At 42.0% G+C, this 12244-nt stretch overlaps 1 long non-coding RNA gene across 1 annotated transcript; it reads right to left on the bottom strand.

The window, feature by feature from the left end:
- Positions 1-7743: 7743 nt before the first annotated feature.
- On the bottom strand, positions 7744-11851 carry LOC125334849. The gene is made up of 3 exons (XR_007207260.1): positions 11704-11851; positions 9595-9696; positions 7744-9510 (listed from the first exon to the last, which is right to left on the bottom strand). It is a non-coding gene; the product is annotated as an uncharacterized LOC125334849 (long non-coding RNA).
- Positions 11852-12244: the final 393 nt, after the last annotated feature.

Here is a 12244-nt window from a genome sequence, read left to right as displayed (position 1 = left end):
CAGCTCTTGGCACGAAGCAAGGGCACAAATCTGAACTTAGATGTGTCTGAGACAGAACAACACTTTTCTTTGTATTGGTGAGCATCAATGAACCAGCTTGTTCACTCTCTTTGAGCACATAAAACAACGTGTGTCCCGTAGTGTGAGGGCTCGGCTGCCTTTGGAAGCAGTGAGGGAAGAGGCTGAGCTGCCATGGCTCTGCCAGGCCAACACTTACGGTGCTGGCACTAAAGGCTGAGGTTTAATGCATTTTTCCAGACTAAAAAACTAGGTTCAGTTTTTGCAAATGAGGCAAAGAAATCAAAACACATGTATGCGCCCGGCAGAACCCCGGGACCCTGCACACTCACTTTTCCTGGTGAAACTGGCTGTTTCACCAAATAAAAAGGAACTTTAGGGGAAAAAAGGAAGCTCGTCTCCAAGTTCACAGCAGTATTCCTGCTGATTGCAGTGGGGAGAAGCTGAGGCCCGATTCCACAGTCCCCTATTTGCTAAGCAGGACCTTCAGCATGCTGGGGTGAGGTCTCATTGCAGTGGGTTTAATGACTTTGTCAAAAATAATGCATAGCATCTTTAATGCGAAGTGGGACAAACTTATCTGTCATGGGTGCATAAAGAATTAAAGTTTAATGATACTTGCCAAGATAAAAAATAACAAAGTCCGTTTGTAATGCAGGCACTCCTTTTTCTAGCTGATGTTTTTATCTCCTTTTGTTTCTCAAATTCCCCAAACCAGTCATTCTCGGTAAATGTCCAAACCACTGTGGTTTCATTATATTTACAAATACATAAATTATCAAATGCATAGGCAAAAAAGCTGTCCTTTATAATGATAATAGAGAGAAAGAAATAATTTTGCAAGAAGTTTTCTTTACAAAGCAGCTCTCACTCTTTTCAGGCATAGCCAACTTAAAATGAGAAAAATGATGGAACAGGTAATCTTCTACCACTAACAAACTTTTATTTTGGCTACACACCTCTCATATGACACTCCCAGCCTCTAACACTAATCTCCTTCATTTTTTTCAGAGTATTTGAAAAACATTTGTTTGAGGGAAAGAATAAAACCGAAGCAGAGTAGTTTTCACGCAGGTGTCGGAAAATTTTAATAATCATATGTAAACCATCGCGAGCTTTTATCACATATCAGACCCACAGGGCATAACGATAGATTTCATTCATATGGCCTCTTTCATCCCCGCAGCTCCCAAGGGACCTTATCAAAGTAACCAAGCCATGAGCAATTTTTTGGGGAGGAAGAATTCCTCCCGCCACCCTGGTGCTGCAGAGCTGGCTGAGCGCGGCGATGCAGCTGTTCGGCCGCGCACCGCCCCGGGAGGATGAGAAGAGGGCCACAGCCTGTTAGAAATACCAGGAGGATTTAGACAGGCGATGGAGTCTTCCAACCTGGAAGTCTGCCAGGACATCAGGCTTACATTCTCAGCTCATGTAAAAATTGCTGGGTAATCTTCGGCTCCTGCAGAGGACCAGCAATGTAAAAATGCCTATAATTTTTATTATCAAATAATTACAGGCTACCTGCTGGGCAAAGCACGTGGAGGGAGACAAATGAGTGCAAATAGCCGGTAATTCCAGCAGAACTATGTGGCCTGATTTATGCATTCAAAGAGAATAAAAGCTGTTCCTATTCTGATTCAGGGGCACTTTACTCTCAGTGCTGTAAATACTAACACAGCTGCAGGGTAACTGGGAACCAGACCAAGGTGTTTTTACATTAGCTATGCTTCACTTGCCTGGCACCTTGTGTAATATTCATTCCTGTGCAAAACAGGTACAGAATATTTGAACTCAGGATCATGCACTCTTGTTAGCTATACAGGGCATTGAGTTGTCCAGTTCCCACAGGCCAAATATTTTCTCTTCCCTTTGCCAGAACAGCAAGGATAGGCCACCACATGTGAAGGCAGCAGGCCAGGAAACCAAAGATTGATCAGCCAACAGCTCTGAGAATACTGTTTTGTCTGAAAAAAGGGATCCTCTGAGTAGATACTTGGGTCCCCAAAAAGCCATATCCATAAACCATAGCAGTGCTGCTTCTGGAGTCCTGTCTCTAAGAGGGAATACCAAGGGATGTACTGGGTGACCTGAAAGTTCTGAGTATGTGCATTTACAACTAATATATACCCTGTAGAACTGCTTGCATTCTATTTCAATTTCAGGGGTGTATTTTATAGGGGGGTGGGAATTAGTGTGCCCTAGCAGCTTTCTAGGACAGCCTTTAGGTTTAGGCACAAGACTACTACAAAATATTAGTGAAAGTACATTATTAAAGAAGATCTTTCTTGAAAAAACTCTGTTTTCATCCAGGTGATTTCAGCTGCTATGGATGGTCACCTGTAAAATGTTATTCTGCTTCAGAACAGACTTTAAAGGCACAGGCAACATCTTTCTCAATGCTTGTGAATGACTTCTAATCTACAGCTTCTTATGTCAGGTGTCAGACAAGAATAGATGGAATTTAATAATATATCTCTCTTTAGGGGCACTTGTGGGAGAAGAGCTAGGTGTCCCTCATGGAACTTCATTGAATCTCACTGGGAAACTCTGGAGGGAGCTATATACATTTAACACTCCTAGGCTCACCAACAGATGGACCATGATGCACAGTTGGAAGGTAGGGACTGGAAAAAAAGATATAAAAAAGGTATAAAAAGAAACTAACCTGGAAAAGATTCTTGAATTTCTCAGGGGAAAAAAATAAAGTGGAAATGCTATTCCTTCACTCGTAACTAAAAACAGTTAATATGTGCAGAGGATTCTTCATCAGAAATACATTGTGCGGAGTCTTTATTCATTCACTCTCAAAACATCCAGAGGAAGATAGCAGCATCTTCCCCACAGGGGCACTGGGGCCACAGAGGATATGTCTTCCTCAAACAAGTGAAAGGTGCCATCAGGGCCTGTCTCAGGACACTCCCAGCTGGAATGGGCAGTAACGAGTAGAAATGAGTACCCTGTTTGTCTGAACTCAGCACAGAACAATACTTCCATGCTCTGTTATTGCCACACTCTTCACCATCGGTAAAGAAAACATAACATTGTCCTCCTTGATTGCCCATCATTTCTTACACCGGCCTGATCTCGAGCAGGTAATTTCCTTGCACTTTTCCATGATTGCCAACAGCCTGTTTGGACTCAGCCATTTGGGACTTGGTGGATAAAGACAGAGTTTTGGTTGTCTTTACCAACCACCTGAGATGAGCAGTGAAGGAAGTATCACCTTCCCTTAGCCTGTTACTTTGCACTATTCACTGAGAAATAGTGTTTTAAAAAAATATTGCAGAGTCATGCGATGCATACCCAGTGCGTTTCACAGAGCAACAATAGGAAAATGTGAATAAACCTTCCAGAGCACCTGGCTCAGTGTATGTATTTATATACTAAAAAGCACTGGAGTATTATTTACATGCTTAGCTGGAGTTTGTCCTTTCTAGAGAAGTCTGGGCTGCTACCTGTTATACTTGGCTCACGATGATTTAAATAAGAATTTATAGACCCTAAACCATCTGCAAAATGTCCCAGCTCTTCAAGGCCAATGTAAATGCAATGAGGGGGGAAAACCGCGGAAAGAAAAGGTTAACAAGGTTTCTCCTTGCCTCCCCCTTGGCACATTTCATAATTAACTTCAAAATGTCTGAGAGCAAAGGGTTGAAACAGATAAAGTTCCCACATCCTTGGAGATAAGTGCAGCAGTTTGTGTAGCACATGACAGCAGCAGCAGCTTTGTTTGGTGTCACTGCACTACATGTTGCTGCAAGTGTGTGCACTGCAGGGCACTCTGGAGCCTGGCTTCACATCTCCACATGAAAGAAGCTTGCTGTGATTTATATCATCATGCTAATCAGGAATGCGCATTAATTCAAGGTCCCTTTTGGGGCCTTGGGAAAAAGGAAGAATCAAAAATGAGCCAGATGTCTGTTTTGTGCAAGGTGCCACTGTTTTCCAAAGTGTGAAGGAATTAAATGTGTCATTAGTGTTTGCAGACACGTTAGAAGGCAGCTAGAGGAGAGATCTCGCTGCATGCTGCAGTGAGAGCCACGGGAAAGGAACCTTCTTCTGCCCTCTGACTCTATCAGCATTAAGGAAATTTAAAATTTAAATAGATCTTGAAATTCTAACCCACATTTTCTTATGAATGACAGATCTTTCCTGCCCTCAGTCCACCACATTTCTCCAAGCCTGAAAACTGATGCTTCCTTCTTAACAGCAAAAAAGTGGGAAAGACGTTTGCGGTCTGGTGGTTACACCATGGGGTTGGAAAGCAGAAGAAGCGGTGTTTCAAATCTGGGCCAAGATTCTTGTACACCATGGACTTGATCCTGCCAGATACTGAGCACCCACTGATTATCCAAGGCCAGGCCCTCACACAATTCATGTGAGTTCAAGTTCTTGTTCCAAAGTAAAAACTGGGCCTGTGTTCAAAAAAATTGGTGCTGATTCTGTGGTTGTGCTGCTTCCTTCACAACCCCAGCAGTCCAGCATTAATTTCCATTTTCCCTTCTAGTGGCATGAGGGCTGGGACAGTCATATTCCAACACTTGACACCTCCAAAGCCCTGATTCCGTATGAAAATCTCATTTTACTTCTCTCTAGCATCTACTTTTTTCAGATTAGTGGGAGGTCCTGTTCTTTTATGTCTCTGCCCATACCCAGGAAGGGAGAAGAATAACAAAACTGGAAAGAAATTGCTTTTATTCTGATGAATTGCAAATTCACCACCAGCTCTGTCTTTGGCTAGAGGGGAATCTACTATAGATACAGACATAGTCTGTACTGAAACTGGTTTTTTAGGGCAGCATGTGGCTTAGAAACAAAAAGGAAGCATAATTGTATATCTAGTCTGATTGTTGGGCAAGTAATAAAACCTCCTCAAGGTTTTTTAATGCTCACCCATTAGGATTGTAGGAATTTAGGTGCTAGTGTCTTATAAATACCTTAGATGTGTGATTTTATGTATGTTTTCCATGGACCTTGTGGTGACTGTGAACTAATTTTAAGATTCTGCAAAATATGTAACCAGGAAAAGCAGGTCTATTGTCAGAGACTCTGTGGGGGTCCATGAATCCAAAAATACTGGAAACCACTATCAAGGTCAATGGATGGATTATTTAGATTGGATATGGCCCCTTTTTTTACATCCTTTTATGTAATGCGATTTTCAGGGTGAGATTTCAGCACGCCAGTTGCACCACTGCAGGCAGAAAACTGCACAGACCTGTCTGACTCCAGCAGCTCCAAGCATGGCCTCTGCCATTCTGCAAAGGCAGAGAAAATAAGAGGGAACTTGGGCCATCAGTGAGGAAAGGTAAAATAACCATATCTTTGTTCAGTGACTGTAGTAACCATAAGCAGCTGTTAAAACAGATTGGAGCGTGTTAAAAATCCAAGCCTTTCTGTGGTCCCTAGTCCAGGGCTGTTGTAATAAGCCTTGTTTTCTCCTCGTTAAAACAATCATTTACTCTTTACTTTGAGAAAGATAAATGTTCTCTAGGCACATAATGATATCAGCAGAGATAAATTACAAAGGCCACCAGCCAAACTCATGCTGCCATGAGGAAGGCACCATAAATCTCTGCAGCAGACACACGTCTGCTCCGGCAGCAGTGTTAACATGCACCTGCTCACGCCTCAGACCAGCCCCTTGCATGGCATATTCCTGCAAGGCATGAGGAAAGCACTTAATCACTTATTAAATTCTTGCTCTACATAAAAAGTATTTACGAATATGAACTTTGGTTCAAGCCTTGCATGTGTAATATCCTTATATGCCCAAAATATTATTCCACCATGTGCAATTTTTTGTGGTTTATATATGTGCATGTTCCCTGATGCTGTACAAACCTATCAAAAAATGTTTTCAAAGCTTTTTTTTACATATACAAGGAAGCTATGGAATGAGGGATGTCTTTTGAGTGCTTTGGATTATATAGCACATGTTCATCTGAGGGTGCCCCATGGGTACCTGGGGGTTCAGCGTTCTTGCCAGGATGTCTCATTGCACAAACTCTCCTTGCTGCCCCATAACAACCACCAACTGTCCCAAACTGCTGACCTATTAACCAAACAAACTCTGCTAAATATTGCCATGTGTAAGTGTACTATTATTTTTCTAATTGCTAAAAACATGTCTTTCCTGCATTCAATAGCCTGTAGAAGAGATTGTTAACAGCTGGGTATTTAGCACAATAGAGGCTTTAGACTTAAAGGAACATTGTCCAGGTTACCCAGTGAATTTGGCCATCTGTATTTTTTTATAGATGATTCTTTTCATGTTGTCCATGTTACATTTGAAACTGTGAATCAATGGCTCTCATGAGGATTGAGACAGCAGAGAGCAGAATTCATTATAAAAAGAACAGACCTGAGAGAAGATGGATGTAACCTTGGATAGCTGATGATGGATTGGGACTGCTTTTTAACTGGATGTACAACCTTCTGCTGTGGGAATGAGGATTGAGGGGTGAGGGAGAACACGTGGAGAAAATATTTTCTGGTATTTTCTGATGTGGTTGTATGGGATAGCTTGGACCCAAAAAGTCCCAATTGCTCCCAGCTATTTAGGGATCATCTATGAAGAGTGCTCCAAACTGTGCTTTGCCTGTGGTTTCGGTGGTGAGGGAGTCCATCTTACATATGGCTGCAATAATTTTGAATACCTAATTTTATTTTCCACTACTAATTGCAAGAGGCCTTTTCCCCCTGCTTCTTGCTTGCTGTGGAGGACCAGTCATTTTTATTCTCATTTCTAGACAGCTTCAATTCCTGCAGTTGTGAACTGGTTTGCTGTTACAGCATTTGTATTTTAAGCATGAAAAACAGATGTCTAGACCCATTAGTGTTGGGGAGAGAGATTTCTTTGGTATTTGAACTATAAATACGGCAAATTTTCCCTCATCTTACATTTTGTAAAGCTTTGTTTTTACAAAAGTATCTAATCTTAAATCAAACTGTGTCTGTTTGGTTATACGAGTCCTTTGGAGCAAATACAGTCTATCACGTCAGCAACAGTTTAGGTATTCCAAAAATAAGATGGTTATAAATCTATGCTCTGTACCCCTGTGTCCCAAAATCTTAGGGATAAAGCAGAGATACTCTGCATTTACAGAAGCAAGATTTAAACCTTGGTATCTCAGTGAGTTGTATGTGTGCTACAGCAACAGTGATACAGTTGGGCTCAAGAGTCAAGTGTTCACAAAAAAAGGTGATTTCTGTGACTTTCAGGCCAGACTCTCCCTCTTTCTGCATCACCACTGCAGCATCACAGAGCACAGCTGCCTGATTTCAGGGATGCTGAGGAGCCAAAGCTCCACCATGGCTGGAACCACCTTGTGATGCCCTGGCTGTGCTGCAGGACTGAGGGGAGATGGAGACCTGCACCCAGACCTCGAGTTACTGCCCAGCCTGAAAGAAGAGCTGACAGGGGACCTTTGATCCTCTACAAACAGAAAGTGCAATTGATTCTCTTCACTTAGAAGCATGACTGGTGTTACATTTCCTGAGCTGGACAAGGGTGGTCCAGATGTCCATGACAGATTTTTGCATAAGCACTTTACATTTTTTGTTTTTCTAGCTGTTTGCTCTTCTTCCCTCCTTTAAAAAAAAGCTCTTCATACACTGTTGTTGAAATCACAGCCCTAAAAAAGGACTTACATCAGCCTTTAGCCTTCAATAGTTTATTGGATCTCTGGTTGCTAGTGGGGAAAATAGACAAAATCAGGCAGACAGGAAAAACTGTGGGACAGTTATTTATGCGAATTTCAGGTCATTTTTTCTTTCAAGAAAGTTAGTACAACCATATGGTGGAAAAAATATGCCAAGTTTTGCCCAATCTACTCACAAGTCAAATAATTGGACATATAAACTGATTATTCATCTGCATATGCATTTTGAACAATCTGGAATATTATTTTTTATGGACCAGATTCCAAATTATTCAGACATTCTGCAAAGAGTCAAAATGCCATAAAAATGTCATGATTCTGTCTCCATTTTTACGTGTCCACTCCATAATTGCTGTGTACACTGAGGTCCCAGCCCTTCATGCATGGAGCTGGACAAGGTCCTTACGAAGGGGAAGCAGAGCAGTTGCACACCCCTGGTTTTCTGCAGAGATGGGCAGGTCTAAATCATAAATCCACTCACTCTCCAGTGAGATAATCATAGTAATAAATAATAAATTAATACAGATCATTGTAAGTTGTCACAAGTTATCACATTTGAATTCCTTCTTTCCTTTAACATCTAAGGAAATAGAAAATACTGACTGTGCAAATATTAGCCCATCTTTCTTAGCCTTCCAAATCACTGGGTTCAATGAAAACCTGCTCTTCTTCTTCAGTGGGCTGTGGTCACCTGTGTGTGCCTGCAAGACACTTATTTCCTTGATAATAAAAATAAACTTAGCCAGTTTCCGAGCCACTTCCAAGTTTGCTTCTGGAATATCAAACATAAGTTTTCATTCTCTTATTTCTTGATTAATGCACTGAACATCAACTTTTCTCAGTCACTTCTAAACTTTAATCAAGGATAAATCACCCCCAATGGGCATTTTAATCTTGTTTCTATATTTTTAAAGGAAATTAAATGTTAATTGCTGCTAGGTAAATTTATCTAAAATACTGATTTTCAATTCATCCCACAAACAGTAAGAAAATAAAGATAATTGTGTGGCATTTCCTGCTGAATAAAGGGAGCAAGGACTTTTTTTCCCAAATAATATTTTTAAAATAAAGTATTTTTAAAGATTACTGTTATTGTATGTTTTAAAATGTCTGGTACTTTCAAATGCCCAGCTAAGCTGACTGCAGTAATTGTTAGGAAAATATTTCTCTCCCTGTCTCCGAGGTGACTGTGGAAGAACTATGACTTTGTTTAAGGAAAGATTAAAAAGTAACGAGAAATACCCATTGCATATTCAATAGCAATCAGAAAATACAAAGCCCAGCTGCTTCAGTGGGCTCCTGTGTGCCATCTCTGCTGCTGATGTGTGTGTAGCTGGAGTCCTTTGCAGGAAATCATCACTGGTTAGAGCTCAGCCTCTGTTCAACTTCCAAGTTAAGGCCATTCATTTGGGGCTCTCACCACTTGTACTCGCCCTTTCATTATGTCTTGGGACTGCTCTTCGAATGTCCTGACTACACCATCCCAGGAAGTTGGGAGTTCAAAAGATGTTACAGCCTGGCTACCCTGAAATCAAGACATCCCAAAACACACGCAAATTGGGACCCACACATCTGCATTTCCAACAGCGTTACCCACAACCATCTAAATTTTAGGATTGAGCTCTTGTATTGCCAAAGATTTAAACCTAAAAAATGGCTTTGGACTAAAGTTTCTGTAAGATTTACCACTAAAATAATCTCTGTAAGCAGCAAGCAAAATCCTTATGGTTTCAAATACTACTTTTTGACCTTTTTGACAAAAGCATTGGCATTATTCTATGAAGCAAAGAAGAAGCTGTGAAGGTCAAATCTTCAACGTCATTGCAATCTGAAGAAGAAAAAAATAAATTGAAAAGTATCTCTATTATATAATCTGCACATTAACAGGTGGAAAAACAGCAACATAATTTACCTTTCGACACAGAAATGTCTTCCTTGGAGCCAAGCAAATTCACTCTGGTGTTTAATCTGAGCAGTTGCCAATTTTCTGTCCGTAATGGGAATCCAGTGGAAACTCGGGAATGAGAAAGAATTAAAGATAAATGCCACTTTTAGTGCAGGAGCTTTGTCTAAGGGTATTTGGTGGGGCTGGCAGGGCACAGACTTAGGGACTGGTCTCAGTTCAGCAGCAGACAGTGCTGGTTTGCTTTTGGGAGCCTCTGCCAGAGTACCAGGGTGATTTCCTAGACTGTAAAATTATCATTATCAGTTAAGACTTTAGCACAAACACAGGTCAGGCCCTCCAGACTCACTCACTCTCAGACACACATGCACAGACTCCACCTTGGCCTCATTCTGGATCAGACATTTCAGGGATGCTCTGCAGCCGCTCCCTCAGCTGGTCCATGACCAGAGCTGGTGCTCATCTCTCTGCCTCAGGAATAGAGAATGCTTAGAGAATGCTTAGAGAATACACTCACTCTGGCCCTGAAAGTTCCCTACTTTGAAGAAATATTGTATTCCTATAAAAAACAATGCTGGGATTAAAAACTGCTCCCAGGAAATGTGCAGGAAGGGCTTGCAGGAGTGGAGGATGGGCTTGCATTGGGTCAATAGAGCCATTAAAAATCCAGAGGGGGTGAAAATTAATATTATTTTCTAAATTTCACAGATGTTACTTTATTAAAAGGAAACCCCGAGATGTTCAAAGGAGGCAGGGAGCTAAGCTGCCAGTGCCATTGAATTTTAGTGATAAATGTTTTCCTTAGGCTCTTTTAAAATCCCAGCTTTAATGTGTTGCTTCACGCAAGGCTAGAAAGCTTGATTGCAAGCAATAATTAAAAGTCTTTAATCCCAAGAAAACGAGACTAAACCAGAGCTCCCCTTTATAGTGATTAAACTAAAGCTACTAAAATAGAAGCTTCTTCAGAGACATTACTTTCCATTTTTTATTCTTAATGCCTCACTCTGAATCAAAAGCTGCCAAAAGGGGTAAATATAATGTTAAAGAGGCTAACAATAAAGTTTTCAGTCTAATCAATCTCTCTGGTACTACAGCAAGTGCAATTATTTTAATGGCGTGCCAAGATAAGTAAGAAACTGAAAGTAATCTGAAAATTTCTCTAACTGCCTGTTAATAGTGGACTTTCCTTCATTTTTTCCTTTGAAAACATTCCAACAGTGTTCAGAACTTGAGTGAAATACCTCCTTAAGTATTGCATAAGAATGGCTTTTGTGTTGGCTGGTTCAAATACAAAAAAAATTCTCCAAAATCCAGCAGAAAATTTCTAAAAATTACTGTAGTCTTGCTTTTTGCAAGGATGGTGAAAAAAACCCTGGAACTTACTTCTCCTTTGTTTGCATTGATAGGTATTTTATTCTGGTACTGGAGATTGAACAGACATTCAGCTTTTCACCTCCAGTATAAAACCAGGAAATAATTAGGAAAAGAAACAAAAACACAGGAGGGAAAATGGATAAGAAGACATAGTTGCTCAGAGATAATAATAAAGCAAAATGCTGCTGATACCAAAGATATGTGGCCATAGCAAGGCCTCAGCAGTAACATAGCTGTGTTGGAAAGATCGGCACGTATTATCCATAAATATTTTTAAAGCTTCTTGCATGAAGGGTAAGAGATGAGACATATATAAAGATGCATACAAAAGAGTTATGTTCCAGTTGGCAGCTGGTATCTCACTTTTCTTTTGAATTGGCTGCAACTGGGGCAGGCTGTTCTTTCTCTGCTGCTCAGGTATCACAGGATGCACCCTCTGGGGACAGGATGCTCCGCTGAACGAGGCACTCGGGGATCGTGTGACCGATGTGGATTGATGGGCACGCTGTACTTCAGCACCTCCGCACTCACCTGCCTTGGCAGGCATCGAGACCACACAGCCTGAGCTTGGAAATTCCCCCCGGCTGCCACCCGCATCTCCCGGCTCCTCCCAGAGCCCAGCTTGGAGCCGGGTCCTGCAGGAGGTGCCCCGTCCTGGGCGGGGACAGGTACCCAAGCTAAGGCAGTTTTGGCAGAGCCTCTCTGCACCACAGCCTGCAAAACATTTCATTTTTCTCTCCTCACCCCCAGTGCTCCCCTCCGGTTGTGGTTTGCTGCCTGCATACCCTCAGAGAGGCATTTGAGCAGGAGAATCAGGGCAGAGAGGTTTTCCACTAGATTTAAATAGCTTGGAAATGCTCCATCCTGTTTGGAAAAGAACCTCGGGGCTTGCGCCATGTCATGGGGAGTGAACAGCAAGGAATCTTCTTGGACCATTTGTGCTTCTAAATGCCAGCCACACTGCACTGCCGCCGAAAGATCCCGGTGCCAGCCTCTGCTGGAAAACCTCTTGGCAGTTCCCAGGGGGACCGCTGAAATCCATCAGCGACCAAGAGTTACTGAGCAATAGGCATCGCTGCCAGAGCCACTGTGCCGGGGCTTGCTCCAGGCAGGAAGCTCGCAGCCATTCTCCCTTTCTTTCCCTGCACCATGTGCCCTTGGGACGCGCTGTTATTGCAGCCTGCCGCGTGTTTTGGAAGTTATTCCTGCCATCAGCTCTCAGAAGCAGGCTCCCTCCTGAGCCCCTCGCTGTCATGCCTTGAATCATCATCTGCCATCATTCCAG

This window comes from Corvus hawaiiensis, chromosome 17 (assembly GCF_020740725.1).
Source record: "Corvus hawaiiensis isolate bCorHaw1 chromosome 17, bCorHaw1.pri.cur, whole genome shotgun sequence".
NCBI classification, from domain to species: domain Eukaryota; kingdom Metazoa; phylum Chordata; class Aves; order Passeriformes; family Corvidae; genus Corvus; species Corvus hawaiiensis.
This window is presented reverse-complemented; position numbering and strand designations above follow the sequence as displayed.